We start from the raw sequence: 20,461 nt of genomic DNA on the forward strand, positions 1-20,461 counted from the left end.
GAAATGGCTAACACTGTGCCACCACATAGGTAATCTGGTTTTCTGGTTTACCACATTCTGGATATCATGCAGCCGGATCATTCTGGATATCATGAAGCAGAATGTATTAATTTATCAAGCTAGAAAATTAACATCATGCAGCGTATCTGGAACAATATCTGGGAAACTGCTTTCTCCATCTAAGTGAGATATTTGACCTTCTTATTGATGCTGCAATAGTTTCCGAAATATAGGGCCTCATTAAGAGTACAGCGGTAGGGGGTTAATGGCAACGGTAAAGGATGCCGGTGCCGTTAAACCCCTACCGCCGCATTCCGAGATACCTTAGCGGGTCCCACTAAGGCCGGCTGGTTTTACCAGCCGCCCTTAGCGGGAGCCGCTAAGGGACCAGGGAATTAATAACGGCCCCGCTATTTGCGGGCCCGTTATTAGCTCCTTCCCCATTCCCATTGAGCCCTATTGGGGCTCGAATAGGAATGGGGAATGGTTTTTAGAATGGGGATTTACCGGGTCCCCATTTCAATTACCCTTACACGGGTTTGGAGGCAGCCATGGTGCTTTTAGCACCATGGCTGCCTCCAAACTCGTAATGAGGCCCATAGTGTATTCAACAGTTGTCCTAATTGTGAAAGAGCCTCTTATAGATGAAATTTAGACACATAATCCCTGTCCTTAACACACACCACATTTTTCCTCTTCACCAGGGACAATATTTTTCAGAAAAGCAGCCATGTTTCTCTATTTTTCCACACCTATTCAACGATGCTTCAGAGGCATCCACCTGGTAAGTCTCTCATACATATACAGCCATGTCCAACCTATGCTCATGGCGCAGTAATGAGAACAAACACCATTTTTCACAAGATGGCACACTGACAACATGGCAAGCATTGACAACACAAACTACTCACAATAAGGATAAGCGCATCTTTGATAAGAAATTAAAATGGGTAAAGGGAAGCACACTATCATCATGCACACTACTTACAAAGAACCCCAGCAGGATCCCCATTCTTTCATCCCTGGCTTAATAGTAATAATAAAACAATGACAGGGAAACTTAGGCGGAAAGAAAACAAATGTTATCACAAGCATATGTCAACACAAAATGCCCTCATAAATGTGTTAAGCATGCATATAAAACATTAACCAATACTTAGCTTCACTACACTACACCAACGAACAAGAGCAATCAGAGCAACAACCCAATTTTTAGCCTCATTCACCTCTGTCTACTTATGCAGACATATATGGCCAGCTCCCAAATACCTCAAGCCATGGACAACATTACAACAGTTTCTAAAGAATTATGAATAAACTTTATTTATTTATGTTGTTGTATAGTATTATATATTTAACATTGACAACTTTTAAAACTACCATTATAGCACACACATTAACAAAATTCAGCTTTAGCTGTGACAAAGAAATCAAACAGTAAAACAATACAAGAAGTAAAACACTTTTGCCTGCTGTGTTTGCCAATAGCGTAGGCATGCCTCACATGTCCAGCCCAATATCCATTATGCTCATTCAATGATTTCAATGTTGGTTGCAATCCTTTTCCAAGGTATAGTAAAAAAAAGATGATACAAGATTCCTGGTTACCACTCGTGAGGGTGTTTCAGAGAGTGCTGGTGTGGACACTCCACTCCATACCAGCACATCTCAAGGTCCCTCCCCAGCCAGTCTCTCACACCTGCACTGCCTGCCTGGCAACCCCCGCACTTGGGGACTGTTGCTGTATCCCTACAGTCCCCCTACCAGCACTTGACACCCGATGTCTGCACTTACCTTGCACTTGCCACTTGCTGGCCGTTCGTTATACTTATTGTTGTTATCTGTTCTCATGTACTGCACTGGCCCTTCCCCCGTCCCACGCACTTGCACGACCTGAATGACACCTGGCCTAGTAGGATCGTTGTCTGTTTTCCCTCTGTTCCACCTCCCTTGCCTCGTCGCACCTTGAAACACTTGTGTATAGGCATGTTATAAATGCTATATCATATCATATCATATCAATGTAAGAGACCATAGGTTCAAGAAACAGAAAATCTCAGTCATTAGGTGCTTAACAGACTCCAAGAGGGCCTCCCCACAAAACCAACAATGTATATCTTTCGTAGGAACATTTTCCCATGCTCCAGTGATTTTCAGCCATCTCACGCATTGAATTTTAGTTTCAGATAGTCCCAGACCAGCGGGTTGCCCCAGAAATGGTGTATGTACCTAAGAGTTAGTAATCAGTCTTTGATGTATTCAAAATAGTAGGTTGCCTTAGATTTGGTGGAGAAGTCAACAATTTGCTGTTCCTTGCAAGGTATTGAAAGGGCATTCTGAGGAGCAAGCACCAACCATCTATCGTCAGTGAGCTTGATCTGTACAACGAAGCCTGATGGCAAAAGAATATATAACTTGCTCAGAAGAATTCTCTGCAACAGCCTATTCAAAGAGTCTTTCTGGGCGATAACAATCTTCCAGTAAGCAGTGCTGGACTGACCCACCGGTCCCGGGACGTTCCCCGCTAGGCCTCGGGCGCAGAGGGCCTCGTTTCTTGCTTAGGGAATTGGGGGAAGGATATCATTACATGAGCGAACATCCAGGCCAGCCTGGATGGTTCGCAATCACGTGGCCACTGCCTGGTGCATTTCTTGTGTCCAGTGCTGCCTGGCCGGGCTCCTGTACGCTTTCCCATTTTTAAGGAGCACCGCCCCAAGAAACAAACCGCACATGCCCTGCAGCCTTGCCCTAGACAATGTCACTGTGCACATGTACACTGCAGCGCAGGCTCAGCCAATGCAGGGACCTCAGTGGTGCTGCTGCTGCTGAGTGACGAGGCGTGCTCAGGGGCAGGCCGGCCCTGTCTGCCATTTGATTTCAGGTGAGGTGAGGGGTGCGACCGTGCGAATGCAATTGTTGAGACATATCCACAGTGTTTTACGTGTGCGTATATTTTTTGGGGCGTATTTGGATGGACATGTTTTGTTGCAGCACCCACCTTCCTTGAAGTCCCAAACCGGACTCCAGCTATTTTACAGCCCGAGGGTATTGGTTTATTGTGGTGAATCGTGCTGCAAATGTAAGCAAGTGAGCCAAGAAATTATTGTTATTGCGGAACAAAAGGGCTAGGTTGGAAAGAAACAGGGAACGGGTCTGCAAAGTGCTCCCAGCCCTAGGATCAGAATCACACAGGACCCGGGGCGCGTCTTGGCTCCTATGTGTAATAACTTATGTTTCTCCAAAGGGTCTCTGGATTAACTGCGCGCTTATAAAAATCAGAAACTCTTGGGAGGGTAGCAACGAGCGGCTCTACATCAGGAAAGCGCAGACGCAAACAAATCCAGCATTATATTTAATGTTATTTGTTCGATTAGTTCCTTGGTCCATTGAATGTTGTGATCGGGTAGTAATGTGTCCCTATTTTTACTGCCCTTTTACCCTAACGCCATTCCTCTTCAGCCCCCTCTTTAATAACGCAAATCTCTGCGTGCTGCACATGGCTGTTTATTAATCGTAAATTGCCAGGAAAGGCAATATCGTCCAGCTTGTCATGATGAAGTGTTTCGCTTGCTAGATATATGTTTTGGGATTTAATCTACATTCAGAGCTGGAGCGGCTCCACTCCGCTCAGCTGCATGAAGTACTTACTAGTGAATATTTGCTGCTGTCCGTTTCGAGCAACTCAGCGCACTCTTCTAACCACCAGGCCTAGCCGTTCAGGAAATGCACTGCGCCTTGAAAAAGCTACAGTAGTGCTAGCTAGCTATTAAGAAAGTCTGATTCGCAACAGGCAGCAACGTGCTAGTCCCTTTTAGTAAGGAGAATTGAATGTGAGTTTCTGGGGCTGCAGTGCTCATAGTCAGACTCTGGAGGTGTATGGAATCTGGTACTGTTTTTGTCCGTTTTCGGCTTCCTCTGTAAACGGAGCTCCATGTATTTTGCTTCAGGTACATGCCTTTTCTCTATGTGTAGGTTTAAAAAAACGAATGGAATTCTGGGAGAATCTTTTCGAAAATCACAAAAATGCCTATTCCCACCTCGAACTAATACCGGAAATGTAAGATGATATCATGACAGTATTTAGTTTGGGTCCAAATATTTGTGTGGGATAATGTTGTATGAAGTACGCACGAAATGTCACTAATGGTCAGGCGTAGGTTGCTGCTGAAGTAGTCTAGTAGTTTCAGAGGAGTGTATGGAAATCTCCCAGCTTGAGTGCCAAGGAGAATCGTCTCAAAGCGCTTTTCTATGGGAAGTGGAGACGTTGCAGAGCATCAAAAAGATGCATTTTTATTTTATTTTTAAGGGTGGGGTGGCTGGCTTCTGTGAGGATTTTTAAAGAGAGAACCTACTATAGTCCAGGACCTCTACCACAAAGCTTTTGAGGGTGAAATATGAATACATTAATGAATGAGTGGACTTGTATAGTGCTGCACTACAAACCAAATTGTCTCAATGCACTTTCTTTTAGGAGGCGTGGTGCAGCGGAAGATCAAAATCTCTAAATGTTACATTTTTTCTAAGGGGTTGATGGCTGGTTTTGATGTGGATTGTTATGCACTGCGCCTTCCAAAGACCATTGCCGGTACTGCAAATCATCTGCCTCCTTTTGCTTTGCAGTTAATATGTGGGATCTTGTGTGGGATCTGCAGGAGGCTGTTGTCAGGGATCCATATGAAGCATCCAGTAGGCCATGTCTCTAGGATTGCAACTGGTTGTGGACGTCACATCATGAGTCCTTTGCTCCGGCCTGGAGGCTAGGTCTGAGGTCTTTCGTCCAGTATTGGTGTAATATCTCTTATTACAACATGACTTTTTATTCCATATATTTTTAAAACATGCATTAAATGCAATCATTTTGACTAATATTATTCAAAATTTTCTCGGGGGATATTCCCAATCCCCCTCATAGGAGGGTTGGGTTCACACAATGCGCTCGCTCCTTTATCGAAATATGGGGCCACTTTTAAAAAAAATGTCCAGGTCCACTTTTGGTTCCCAGTCCAGCCCTGCCAGTAAGTGATCAAAAAGACCACATAAAGTTTCAACATAATCGGCTGTAAATTAAATTCACAATAAATAATTTCCACAATAGAACGGGAGGAAGTCTCAGCAGTCTCTTGAGTAAGTAATATACTTTATTTCGGTTTTCACCATTAACAGTTAATACAATTTCATGCAAAATCATCATATTTTAAAACACAGTTAAAATACTCTTGTATTTGTCTCTGTATCTGTGAACACACAACACTCAGAGCAACATTTTCAGAATAAGTCCTACAAGCCTTCTTTAATAACCCAAACAAGCTTGGTTTGTCCATGCTATTTGCTGCCAGCACATAATTTCTTTTTCTAGCTTCCATTTGTAATTGGGGCTAGGTGATTATACCCTGCTTCAGCTCACCAGGAGCGATGCCCCACTTCTTACACACACTACCACAATCTCTATGCCAGGCATATATGGCATACTCCTCTGCCTTTTCCATTTCTTCTTTCACATTTAGCACGTTAGGATTCAAAGATACAGACAAATGTAATTTGCGGTAGAGCTCTAAGAACCCAATACTTGGTACCCACAAATCTAATGCTAAGGGAATTCCTGACGTTTTGGGGGACACCCCTAATAATTTCCTTAAGCAGATGCCGAGTACTTGGTCCAAAGAAGTGCAGAATTCCTTTCTCCGCAGCTCACTTCCATATGATATGGTAGAATAAATCTTAGCCTCAAAGGCTTGAATGCATTTATCAAAGAGGAAGCCGGCACATTTTTGGATAAAACGTCTATGGGCCTCATTACACGGACGGCGGTAAGGGTTAACGGTCACCGTTAATGGCAACGGTGACCGTTAACCCTTACTGCCGTACTACGAGGTCCCTTTGCGGGTTGGAGGATTTAACGCCTGCTTCTTGCAGGCGTTAATATCCAACCCGCTAAGGGACCTCGGAGCTAATTACGGCACCGCAAAATTGCGGTGCCGTAATTAGCGCCTTCCCCATTCCCATAGAGCCCTATGGGGCAGAAATGGGAATGGGGAAGGGCAATGGCGTAAAGGGGATTTACCGCCCCTCCAACCTTGGAATGGGGCGGTAAATCCCCTTTCCGCCAAGGCGGTGCCGGTATTTTACCGGCATGAGCCATGGCGCTAATAGCGCCATGGCTCACCGCCTGCCGTGTAATGAGGCCCTATGACTGCATGAAGTAGTCCTTAGCCAAATTTTTGACAATTGATAAATGCTCCGACCATTGACAATTTCTCACAAACATGATGCCCAGATAAGTGTATGAGTCCACCACTCTTAGCTTAGTCCCGTCGATGCACCAGTTATATTTATTCTCACATTTTGAACCAAAAACAATGATCGTTTTATTTAAATTAAATTTTAGACCATTGTTTTTGAAATACTTAGATGCATAGGCCAGGCTAATAGCCAACCCCTTAGGAGTCATATCTAGAAGGACCACATCATCTGCATATAGTAGTGAGGGATAGGGTACCCCATTCAATGTGCGGGGGAAAGATTCCGACCCAGTTGTGGGTGGTATAAAATCAGATAAAAAGATAATAAATAGAAGAGGGGCAAGTGGACAGCCCTGCTATACTCCTTTATTTGTAGGAAACTCACAGAAACCCTGGTGTCCAAAAATAGACCAACGTTCAATTAAAGTAATGGAGTGGGGACACCCAGTCTCTTAAACTTGGCCCACAATAAAGGGCGTTCTTTAGAATAGAAGGCCTTTGCTAGATCCAGGAATGCAGCATGGACAACTCTTCTTCTTATATTTACATATCTGTCAAGAAATTTTCTAAAATGCAAATGCATGGGCCCTCATTACAAGTCAGGCGTTAACGGTTTAACGGCGCCGTTTAACTACACTTTTTATAGGCGTTAAAGTCCAAGGCGCTAAGCGACCTTGGTGCAAATTACGGCACCGTAATTTACGGTGCCGTAATTAGCGCCTTCCCCATCCCCATTATGCCCTATGGGGAAAAAATGGGAATGGGGAAGGGCAAATGGTGAATGGGGAATTACCGCCCCACTCACCTTGGAATGGGGCGGTAATTCCGCCATCCACCATGCCGGACTCCGTCATGGACCATGGTGCTAATAGCACCATGGTCCAGCGCCGGAGTCGTAATGAGGCCCATGGTCTGTTGTTGACAACCCTTTCCTGAATCCATCCTGTTAAATGGGGAACATCTTATTTCCCCCTGCACATTCCTCGAGCCTACTCAAAATGCAACTAGTATACATTTTTGAGCTGCAGTCCAATAGTGAAATAGGGCGATAGCAGTGAGGATCCTCTCTTGAGCCTCTTTTAAAAAAATGTTATTAAGCTCCGAGACCATGATGAAGAAATCGTCCCAGAGGTGGCAATTGCATTTAATATTTTTAATTAAACTGGTGCCTACTAGTCCGTGAACCACCTATATATTTCTGGTATAATGTAATCCGGACCCAGAGCCTTACCTGCTTTAATACCCCCAATAGCCTACTCAACTTCCTTTAACGAAAAGGTGAGGTCTATTTTAGGCTTCAACAGTAAAAAAGGTTTTGCATCCTCGTCAAACATGATAGACCTAAAGTGGTCGGTCCACCCCTCAGCTTGTATAGGGCAAACATACCCTCAGGAAAGCCAAATGATCCCAAATTCCAAAAACCCTTTGTGTCTTTATCATATATAGTGGCTTCCAGTTTATCCAGTTGGGATTAGTAATATAATTTCCGATTTTTGGCTCGATAGATTCTTATACTCCGTCTTTGGCCGCATGCGTAGCACCTGCTGTGATGTTATTGGCTCTTGTGTTAGCCCATAAATCAAACTTAACCCTACTCATTTTCCATCAAACCATTGTACTTGGGTTTTTAATTGAGGATACCTCTTAGACGTTCAGTACCTCTTTAGGTCCTTCCCGGCTGAGAGGTTTTCTTGGGTGCTCTATTTATTGTTCTTAGTTTATTCATCTCTCCTGCCAGCAGCTTGATGTAATGATGTAATTATGCCAAAAAAGGGCGACCTCCCCTGCCTTAACACCTGCGAGGTAAAAGGAGAGTTGAGGCAAAAGTTTTCTTAGGTAGTTTATCCCAAGTGATAAGGGTCAGTCTCACAAAACCGTAAAGATTGACCCCCTGGTTTGACTGGTCACGCCACCCCTCAGAAAAGCACAGTGCAGTTCCAAAAACCAATAGCCAGTGGCTAGTAGCCAAATAGGGTGTTCAGTAGGGTGCTCAAAGCAAGAGGCACACAGAACTTGCCAATCTTGTCTTCCCTCTTAATACAGCTTTTTACCAGCGTAGCAGTGCTTCCAGCATCTCTTATCATGGGAGATGCCCACCCACCCTGCTTCCACCCTGCTTCTACCACAATTCCACAACACTCACTTCGCTAAGGCGGGGGTGCAGCATGCACTCATCACACCAGAGCATGGAGAATATGGTGGGAGACGGAGAGGATAGTGTGTATAGACGAATACTGGCTGCCTCATGTTTATCATGAGAGAATTTAAGGCCTATTGTGTATTTAGAGCACACAGGGATTATTGGAGCCCATCTTTGGTAAGTTCGAGTAGAGCGAGGGGATTCCTGTATGCAAACCACTGTAGTGGGGTGTCACCAAATTTTGGAGGAATGGTATTCAAATTGGCTACAGCCCCTCCCAAGTTGGACACATGCAAATTAAATAGCTTGGGTACAAAGATGCAGCCCCGCTTTATCCCCTTCTGTCTTAGTATCCTGCTAGACATCCACCATATTGATCAAGGCAAACCTCCACTCTGGTCTGCTCATGAAGATGGATAATCATGTTGAGCAGGTCTTGCGGGATGTTCCAGCTGCACATCTTCCTCCTCAACCTTCCCCTGTCAACAGTATCAAAGTCCGTTTGAAGTCGATAAAGACCACATACACCGTTGTTTTAGATATCTACAAAGCCTGCTGTACAGTGGTTATTGGTGCAAGGCCGTTGATAGTAGTGAACCTTTTCCTAAATCCCGTTTGATTCAGAGGTATGATGTTCTCTACCTCTGTATCTCTGTAATCTTTGTTTCATCCCAATTCATGCAAATCACACACAATGGGCCTCATTATAACCCAGGCGGGACAGGGTTAACGGCGCCGGTAAAGGTGCCGGCGCCGTCAACCACGTCCCGCCTGATTACAAGGTCCTGTCGCGGGACCCGGTCTGCACGTCTGCTTTCACCAGACGTGCCGAGCGGGTCCCGCGAGGGGAAGAGGGAGCAAACAACGGGCCGCTCGTAATCGGCCCATTGTTTGCTCCCTCGCCCATTCCCATTTCAGCCCTATGGGGGCTGAAATGGGAATGGGGAAGGTCCGGGTTCCTAGAAGGAGGAATTACCGGGTCCTCCGAACTCGGAATGGCCCGGTAATTCCTCATTCTGGGAACCCAGACGCGATTTCGGCGGCAGCCATGCCACCACTAGCGGCATGGCTACCGCCGAGGTCGTAATGAGGCCCAATGTGTACTGAATCCACGTTTAGAGTGACTGATTCAGGCATGGGAGCAGTTTCCTTTAGTATCCTGACCCAATTTACAAGTCATGTATGCCTTGTTCAAGACGTGCATACATTGTGAATTCCATGTGAATTCCATGTGGAACCAACATATTCAAGCACATGTAGTCATAGTTTATACTGAAACTTAATACATATTTCAATCCTTACCTTCAGCAAATATGAGTGGAACATTTGTAAGTACACTATAATACATGTATAATGCAGTTGTCTTACTATGTCATTGTTTTATTACTCTTGCTCTGTATCCTGTTATCCAATGTGGCATATTATTAGTAGCATTGTTGTGATTATTTTCATAGTTTTTTTTATTTGTGATTTATAAACAGATTGTACTAAGATTGTATAATTATTTCTCATATCGTTGTAAACTATTACTAAAGAGAGCCTTAAAAAGCAAGAAAGAAATGTGGAAAGTGTTTTGAAAAAGGGCAAGGTAGATTAACAAGGCCAGATGCCGGAATGTCTGGCTGATGTTTACTTGGAGGAGTCTAGCATTTGTTATGCTTCAAAATGATTCCATTGTACCATTTTAAGTTCCATTTAGTTTGGCAATTCAGGCTTGTTTCTAAAGGTGTCTACCCTGATTTGACTATAGCAAATATTTATTTTAACTAAAGGGCAGCTTAACCTTTGTTTAAATCTGAGGTGATCGAAAGGTCAGTGCAATTATTTTCTGCCGTATTTCTGTCAGATCTAAAATACTTTAGAGATTCTACATGCCTTGCCCTTTATAAGAAACAGCTAAAAGCAAATCAACTTAGATAGCAAACAAATTATAATAGTTTATGAAGCCAATCACTTTTCCAGAACATTTCAAGGTTCTCCCTTTGACTGTAATTGACTAAAAGTGTTTGAGGTTAATATCCAGCATTTATATGTATGACAGATTGAGTTTGAGCTTCCCACCTTGTAATGCCCATGTAATACAATAACCTCGGGTGCAATGAATCATGCTGTTTTTCTGTGCTCTTCAAAGCGAGCAGCATAATATCCAACAATAGACGCTTATAATTGTTTAAGGCCTTGCGAAGTCACAAAACCGCATCGCACGTGTAAAACTTGCATGACCATAAACGCGGATTCATTTTGTTTGCAGTAAACTAGATATATTGAGATGGTGTCTACTCTGGGGCAAACATTCTTCAGATGTTTTCCTCCATGCTCATGCCTTTTGCCTGTGTACAAACACAAAATAAAACACGTCACAAAAGCGCCTCTTCCGGGAAGCAGTTTGGGCTTTGTGTATTTATTGCTTGTCAAAGAGACATGCGCTGTAGTGAGCAACACATATATCACCAATGGGTATTGGCATGGACCATCGTTTGATATCGTTTTGATTTTATCTTTGCAAGGGGCTGGAGTAAATCCAAGCGTTTTGCAAATATAGATTTCTGCAACTTGCATGTGAATGCAGTTTGACTCCCTACCTTAGCCTATTTCATCCAGGAAGAAACAAACAGACATAAAGACACGTTCACAGATAATCAGTACATGCTCCTATTATAGGAATTAATGTGCAATCAAACACCCTAAAGCAGGCCACCTATACGTAGCGCAACATGTCATTAAAATATGTATCCAGAGATGCACTCATTAATTAATTAATGCAGATGAGGCTCCATAATACAATTTGGATTTAATGTGTGACTTCATAGAGCTTGATGAGCAAATAACACACCATTCTCATGGTTTGACTTGTATGTCAACTTACTTACATACAGGTGTAATCAGACAATGGGCACAAGGGCTGCGTTAGAATACAGCACACGGTCTAATAACTTCATAGACTGGAGGAGCTTGTATTGAATCTGAATAGAAGTGACACAATTTGTGCTAATGAACATTTTTCAATAAAACACTAATTTGCACACTATGGGCCTCATTACATGTTTGGGGGTAGTAGTACTGCTACTACTGCCCGATTGAATTGCTGTTAGCACCAGTGGCAACAGTGGCAGCACCACCTAATTATGATCTTTGGTGGTCAGTATGCCAGCATAATTACCATCATTTTACACTCTTTTCACTCTTCTGGTCTATCTCCCATCTACGCACCTAATACACATGCTACAGTCCAGCATCCAACCCTACTCCCAATTCCTTTCTTACGACCTCTGCATAATATTGCATGGAACGTAAGCCGACTATTGCCTCAAGCTAGCGTCCACGTGTTCCTTAGAAGAATATCCTGCCTCTTATCGATCTGCTACTAACTTTCACCACACTACTGGCCCGCTACCTCCTCCCACAACGTTTCTGCCACCATTATCAGAACTGCTCCTGTATGCCGGCATGGCCATTCTTACACCTTCCAATACGTGAGACTTACCATCTAAACCTTTACCGCCCCCCACTTGATTCTTACCTAGCTGTTCTGGAACCATGAACTGAATACACCCAAGCTCTGTAAAGTCTCTCTGCAACCTGCGCTCCACACCTCTCCACTCACGCAACTCAGGGCAGCCAGACCACACATTACCATAGTCCTGCTTCACAAAGCACGCCATGACAAGCAATGCCACTTTTAACAGCCTCTCCACCAAGAATGACCCAGCTAGATGCATTCTTTCAGCCTAATCAGCAAACCACACAAGCGTCTTGCACTCAAAGAAACGTACACAGCCTATCCCCCTTAAGCTATCTTCTACACCACATGCAAACATCGCCAACTCCACCAGCAACCCCTCTGCTGACCTTACTAAGGTTGCAAGTCAGGCTCCTCCTGTGCTCCAATACAACTCTTCCTGCCCTTGCTCTGGTGCTGCGAGACCCATACAATGACACCACCTATTCCATGCCCCAGCCCTCCACCAACAGGCTACCGACTTGCCCAACTCTGCAAATGTGCCATTACCTCTCACCTTGTTGTTGCCCCATACAAAGCCACTTCCAAAGCATCCAGCCCATCTATTCCATTCCCCAATCACTAGCTTGTGCGCTTATCGACACATGGTCAATCATCACCCAAGCTACTTATGTCAGGGATCTTATCACTAACCATGACTTGCATATCCTGGCAATAACATAAACATTTCAGCACCCTGCTGCATGCCCAGTACTCGCCATTGCCGTTCTTGCTGGCCATAGCATTCTCCGATGTGACTGCCCCTCTCACAAAGGCGGTGAATTGCACTTATATAGAGACACAATAACCATCAAAACTATCTTGACTATTGCTCCGCCTTCCTGCAACCTACTCAGCATAAGATTATCACTTTCAACCACCTCTACCATAACCATCCATGTCATCTACCACCCCCTGGACCTGCTGACATCACTCAGCTTTTTAGCACCAACATCATACCATCTTCCAAAGTCCTCTTCACTGGAGATTTAAACCTAGGATTTAGAGACCCTTCAGACAAAGATGCCTCCTCTCTAGACCAGGCTTAGGCTCGGAAGGATTTATACAACAGATCTCCAACCCAACACACTGACTAGGAAGGTCACTAGACTGGCTTGCGGACCTGAATAGCAATGCATCTCACATAACTATCTCCCCCAACCTTTGGTCTAACCACCACACTATCAGCTTCACGGTGTCTGTAACCTCTGTTCAGATAACCACAGCCTTCCCCTTAACTCCAGCTATCACTCAATGGTCCCACAACCCCACCAAAGAATGCCTCCTCCCTGTGCTCTCAGCTGACCATACCCTTGACCATGCTACCTTTCCCTCTAATTCCACTGACTTCTCTTGGCATCAACAATAAGGCCATCCTATCAGATATGGACCCCACTCGAACTTCGTAAAGCCAAACCAACTACCCACATAAACTTTTGGTTTACACCTGATCTCCAATCCACGAGGGCCAAGAAGCACTCCAATGAAGCCATCTGGCTCAGATCCCTGTCAGCCACCAACAAAACCAACGTTCTCATATCCTCCAATGAATACAAGCAAGCCATCCTCAAAGCCACCTCCCTCTCTAACAGGATCTCTACTGCCCAATCCCAGTCACTTGAACTATTTTCCATCCTGCACAAGCTGGTGAACCCAATCACACCTACCACCAACTGCATGAAAGATGACACCTGATGCCAAAATATCCAAGACACCCACACTAGCAAAATTGCAACTCTTCAGAATAAAATCTGTACAAAGCAAGGATCTATCCCTGCTATGACTCTCGAGGACAACCCCAGTCTCTCCCCACCCCCTCCACTAACATCACCTTCAGCTTCCATCCCATCACTGAATCTGAAATCTCCAACCTCATTGCTGATCTGAAACCCTTACATTGTCAGGGGGACTCCTGCCTGCTCCGCTCTTCACTGAGTGTGCAAAAGCCATCACCCAATCATCACTGCTTTCATCAATGCCTCGTTCAGCAACAGTTCCATTCCATCTACACTCAAGGAAGCATGGATCTTGCCTCTAATCAAAAAAGCCTCCGTCAACCAAACTATTCCCACCTGTAATGGATTTATGACACAGAACACTCCAGACAGGGGCTCTTTCCCCTGACAAAGAATGTGGCACACACTAAAAACGATTTTTATCTTTATTGCTTTCGGAATCTACTTTGAGAAGGCACCCAACCCATCTCACACCCAAATTAATAAATACCCTGTGTCGCAATGGACTATGAACCAGGCCGGTGTGTAACAATGAAATATTTATTCATTTTTATGACCAAATGAAAAATCAAGCAAAATGAAATACTTGGGCAGCAATCACCAGAGTGGTGACAATATAATGCGAAGATTGCCACAATACAGTCACTTCACATTCCTAACATTAGATACATAAACCTTTAATGGAAGCGGAAAGAACATTACTTTTCTTCAAAATGACAGATAGCACACAGGTTAATCACTCCCACTGCAACACTTCCCCAAAACACCTGCTGCTAAATTCTTTGTGGATGGAAAGTAGTGGCAAGGAGTCAGAATGAAGAGGGAACAATCAGATTTAAACTATAGCCCACCACCCCAAGATAGGAGGCCAAAGAAGAAAATGGAAACCTTCAAAATTAGCAAAATAGCATACTAGGATTTCACTTGTTAAATGGATTTCAGTTTACAATTGCGGTAAGATACTCATGACAGAAATTTGTATGGCTGCACTAAAGAGACAAGGTAGCTTAGGGACTACTGAGGATAGCACTAAAGCAACATGAACACACATGAGAAAATCAATTTTGGGAAGGAAAACAATGCAGCAGAAATCACACGCGTCAGAAATGCAATTCCTTATTTCACACAGGTTTTAAACTAGCAAACAGCTAAGAAAATGGGTTTAGCAATGAAAAGCAGAAATGGTTTTTTGGGATGGGAAACAAAGGGACAGAACAGATAGGATACTGAGGGGAATCAATGACTCTTTATAGGATGATAGTGTAGGTTTTTGTAGGGGAAATGCAAGTTGGATTTTAAAGAAAAGCAAAATACACTGGCAAATTCGGTTTTGTTAGCACAATGACTAGTTCTACTGAGGCTATATTTTAAGGACTATAATTCTTAAAGAAAGGCACTTGGCATGAGGTGGTTGGGTACGAATTGCAAACAGCTCACTGTGAATCTCTTTATAGGGGAATTAATTAATTATTTCAAGTGATACTAGGGACTTACACAGATAACTGAAATGATTATAAGAAGGAATACACTTACAGATATGGACTAACCCAGATTCAGTAATTATCTAAGGAAAGGGTAAAATGATGATAGTGGCTATTTGGGATTTGGTAGGGGATTTTTATAGGGCGTGAATAGGATGTAAGGGTAAACGAGCGGGATATGCAGTTTTTGGGTAATGGGTGGTAGGAAACTTACAAGGCAAGCTTGAGTTTGGTAGTTTTAACAGCCAGCAAGGTCTCTGGACAGCGGGCCAAGGATATGTCACTGAGACAGCTTGACTCTCCAGAATGGGATCAGCTGGGCAAGGTCTGCTCACTATGGACAGCTGGAGGGGTCTGATGGTCACCTTGTCTGGTCACTAGGCTTCCTAAATAGGATGGTTCTCCCTGGATCTGGATGGGTGGTTTTGCCTGGATCTGGATCAGTGGTTTGTCTCTGCATCTGGTTTTGGTTCTGAGTCAGCAGGTCAGGAAATCAGGCAATCAGTCGGTCAGGAAGCGGGTAAGTAAGGGAATCCAGTGTGTGTGTCTCTGTCTCTGCCGTATATGGGTAAAGTGATATCAGAGAATTTTGCAATCTGAGGGGAAGCTCCCAAGAATTAGTCCTATCCTTGGTTAGGGCAGCCTATCGGCCCTCCCACCTCCCTCCGGGCTGATTGGTTAAAGGGAAGTGACATCACCTTATGTGTGTGCATTTTATGACTTCTTTTGTCTCACCATCCTATTTTTAATAAAAATGAGTTATGGAACGGAACTTCATATTTACACTAATCACCATCATAAAAAGCAGATATGCAGATCCCATATTTCACAAGGAATTGGCCAGTTCGAAACACCAATTCTGTGTGATGTTTTATCACCTTTTGGCATAATTTTTGCCATTTTCAGGAGAAACATAACATCGAAAATCCTGCAAATGGCTACACATATGCATACTAGTATCTGGTATATTTTCCCCAAGTTTAATATCTGTGCCAATAATGCTTCACCTAGAAATGCATTTGTCCTGTTGTTCCTGTTCACCACATGCCAGAGAGCTGCACATGGTCTCATTGTGCTTGTCCAAAAATCACATGTTAAAACTGTCATAATATCACATTGCTGCTTATTCAGAATGCAGGGGAAAATGTCTTAAAGTATGATGTCCTTTATTGTCAATGAGGCAGATTTACCCTGGATGTGGGCGGTACTACAAACCCCCAAAGCAACTGTCCCTGCCAAGCTTGGCTGGCAACAAAGAACTTGTATGATGTCTTTTGAAGTTGTTGCGAGATCCCCCTTCAGAGGGATGCTTGAGGAAATCACACCTCACTGTTATGCCCAGCCAACTGGCATACTTTGTTCATTCTGGCAGAGCTGCCAGCCAGTCTGACAAGGCTACAAACTTCCACACTTTGACCCTTTCATATGCCCATGGGGGCTGGTCCACTGGTGGAGTTAATTCTTTTCCCATGAGAGCAGAGCACCTTTGAAGTGAATGCTTAGGCCAAACCTGTTCTGCTGATTTCAAAGTTGTTTTTGAATTTCTTTCAACATAAACCAAGTCTTTTCAGTAATAAATATAATATACATTTTAGATCCAAACCCCTAATTCCCACATAGACAACACTGTTTCTGTGCGGGCAATACTGCGATTTGTCATTTCACTTGTACACTGCATTTTCCTGATTTTCAAAATAGCAAATTCACACGTGTGTTTTTTTCAGTTCATACAGCTCACCAATGTGGTTTCTAAAGCCCACGGGCCTCATTACGACCCTGGCGGAATGGGTTTAACGGCGCTGGTAAAGATGCCGGTGCCGTTAAACCCATTCTGCCCTATTACGAGGTCCCCTTGTGGGACCCGCTCTGTACGTCTGGTCAGATCAAACGTCATTTACGGGTCCCGCAAGGGGACTAGCATGTTAACAACGGGCTCGTCATTAACGGGCCCGTTGTTAACATGCTGCCCATTCCCAGTGAGCCCTATGAGTTCTCAAATGGGAATGGGGATGGTCCAGGTTCTCTGAATGGGGAAATACCGGGCCCTCCAAAGTTGGAATGGCCCGGTATTTCCACATTCACGGACCACGGACCTGGACCCAAGTTTGGAGGCAGCCATGCCCTTATTAAGGGCATGGCTGCCTCCAAACTCGTAATGAGGCCCACAGTTTCTTATCCATTAACCTTCTGCAGTGATTTTACAGACATGGTCAGTTTCTGGTCACAGAGGGATATACTGCCAAGCATTTCTTTGAAATTGACATGAAAAAAAAGAAAAACTTTTTTTTTCATTTACAGCTGTTTGTGCGCAACGTTTTATAGAAAAAGAAAACACAGCTGTGTTTTCATGGAAATCCAAAATGTTTGACTTTAAAGTGATGTCCCAGTACATTAGCTGTCTGGAAATGTATTGTCTTTCTTCGTGGTACTCAGCAGAAGTAAAGCATGCCAGGGTGGGTTTTCATGAAGAGCACAACTTTATGATGTTTTAAAAATGAAATCACGAGCAAATTGCAAAGCCATCTTGAATGTCATGTGTGCAGCTTAAGTATTCAGAAAACAGAAAAGCAAATGTAGTACCGTTCTGCATGTAGGTTATTTTCAGATGGTTTAAATGGAGGTACAATAATACAGAGCACTTCTTTTGGTGGCATTTCTTGTATTCCGTGCTCGCCACACATATGCCCCATGGAAAGAAAAGTGCAGCCGTTTTTCTGCAATATTTCCATGCGGTTTGGAGGTAAAGGGTTTTTTGTTGTGGCCCTTAAATGTACCCCGCAGTATGCCCCCTCCGCTGCTCTTCTGTGACTTCCTGTTGAGGAAGAGAAGGGCAGACTGGGGTTCATTTGGTGGAGTTCTTCTTCATCTGGGAACGGCAGTCCGGGAGCATCTGCCGTCTTTATTTGGAGGGTATGGAGCGGCACCCTCTTTCCTTCCTTTCCTTCCAGGTCCCTGTGGAGGTCCTCACAAGGGTAGGAGGTAATGGAGTTAATTATCTAATTGGAGAATAATAAAAACAGGTTTTAGGATATTTAAATGACAGCATTCCCGGAGGATTTACAACAGCAGAACAATGCTTACAGTTACAATTTTCTGTGGTCTTTTCCTTACATTTGGATAACATCAAGCAAATTACTCCACAGAACCAAGACAGCAACTTGACTTTAACAACACCCCTTTTTTTCATTTTTACAATAACAATCAAGAAAAATACTCAACAGGACAAGAACACAATTTGACTTTTACACCTTTTTCCATTTTTCATTTTTACAATAATAATAAAGAAAACATACTCCCTGTTATACAGAGATACCTCTACACCTACATACTTCCTTCTGCTTTGTCTTTTTCTTTCTTCTCATTCTTCCGATGGTTACTCTGTTTGATTATCTTTTGGCTCATCAATCAGCTGAAAAGTGTGTCTGGGGTGACAACATTTTTAACTGATTGATGTGGACCCATTTCTCGTCTGATAGCTCTCTTTTGGGGATGCCGATCTGTAGGCGACAGGTGAAATTTTGTCTGCAATTTCAAAGGGACCATGCCCGGAGGGGCGGAATTTTCTCCCCTTGGTCAGGTTCCTCTGAAAATTGTACAAGTAGACCCTGACTCCTAGTTGGTATTCTTTTTTAGTTGTTTTTAAGTTATAGTGGGTTTTCATCCCCTCTGCCAATTTCTCCAGATTCTCCAGATTCCGCTGAGCATACACAAAAGCATGCTGAAGGTGTTTTCTCAGATTCTCATTCATGTGCTCTGGAGGCATTAATCAGTGTCTCTTCTTGTGCTCTATAGAGCAGATGCTTATGTAGCACCATTTTTCGTGCAGTCATTAGCTGAAATGAAGACATTCAGTCGGGGAAGATGGTGTAGATGTGATGGCCATCATGACAAGCAGTAATTGGATGTCCCAACTACACCCAGAATCTGCTACAAACTTCTTCAGAATGCTCACAATAGTTTTATTGTACCTCTCTACTCCCCCAGTAGAGGATGGGTGGTATGCAATATGAAGTTTCCTTTATACCCCAAGTATCTCCCACATCTTTGTCATCACTTTGCTGGTGAAGAGACTTCCTCGGTCTGACTCAATCCTTTAGGGAAGGCCAAAATGTGAGAAGATGTGGTTGATCATCAGGGCAGCTGCTGTTTCTTCCTTGAAATTTTGGCCCGGTAGACATTCCACCCATTTGGTAAACAAGCATGTTACTGTTAACATGTACTTGTTCCCCTTAGAGGAGCGCATCACAGGCCAGATGAAATCTACTTTAAATCTGACCAAGACAGTGTCATCCCCATCTTCTGGAGGGGAGCTCGTGTGAGTGAACTTGGCTTAAATTGTGCACACAAGACACCCCTTCAAATATTGGTCGAGGACTTGCAACATGTGTGGCCAGTATGCAACCTCCCGCAAGATTTCTACAGTAGTGTGAAACCCCCGATGACCGGCAGTGGCCACGTCATAGGGGTGATCAGCATCAAGCTTTGGAATGAGGTAGGTAACACCCACTGGTCACATCCAGGAATGGATCTCCTTACCAACAAACCGTATTTGATTGGGAACATTTTGGGAAACTTCATCATCACCCTGAGATCCTCTTTCCAAATGTAATCGGTTTCCATCAGAGGAAAGTTCACAGGCTCCTCAATGTGTGGTAACATTTCCCAATCATCAGATCCCCTTTTGTGCCATAGTTAAATTAACATCTGGGGTCTCCTTACTCCACTGAGCACTTTAAGTTAATTGCGAGCAAATGTCTGGGACCTAGTGACAGCAGTGACCTGGATTTCCCCCAAGAGGGACTCAATCTCATTCAGATCCCACTGATGGCTACGGTTTTGGCCAACTGATCAGCCAGGTCATTTCCATTTTAGTCTGATCCCTCTATTCTGGAATGACCCTTAATCTTTTTCCAATAGATGGTCATCCCATTCGAGGTGACCAGATCATCAATATTTTGTATTAGCTTGCCATGATTGAGTGGTTTATGATTTGCACACAGCATGCCTCTGGTTTTCCAATTTATCAGTCAGTGTTGCACAGCAATGAGGATGGCCTGGTGAACTGCCATCAACTCCGCCACCTGACTACTGCTGGGACCGATCTTGTACCCAGCAGAGGGCTCCAGGGCATCATCCACCCAGGCATTCCCAATGCTGGCTACCAGTTCCTTTTCCCCGTTGTTCCAACCATGGTAGAAGCACCCATCCACATAAACTGTGGGCATCCCCTGGCACGTGTTCATAGAATTTGTGCAGGGAATTCAGGTATGCCTCCATGTTGTCTTGGGTTTTAAGACTTTCATCTTCGAGACAGTTTTCTTGGGCACAATCATGCAAGTCAGCCAATCCTTGCGCGAGGGGACTCT

The sequence above is a fragment of the Ambystoma mexicanum genome, chromosome 9 (assembly GCF_040938575.1).
Source record: "Ambystoma mexicanum isolate Mex_15411 chromosome 9, UKY_AmexF1_1, whole genome shotgun sequence".
Taxonomy (NCBI): domain Eukaryota; kingdom Metazoa; phylum Chordata; class Amphibia; order Caudata; family Ambystomatidae; genus Ambystoma; species Ambystoma mexicanum.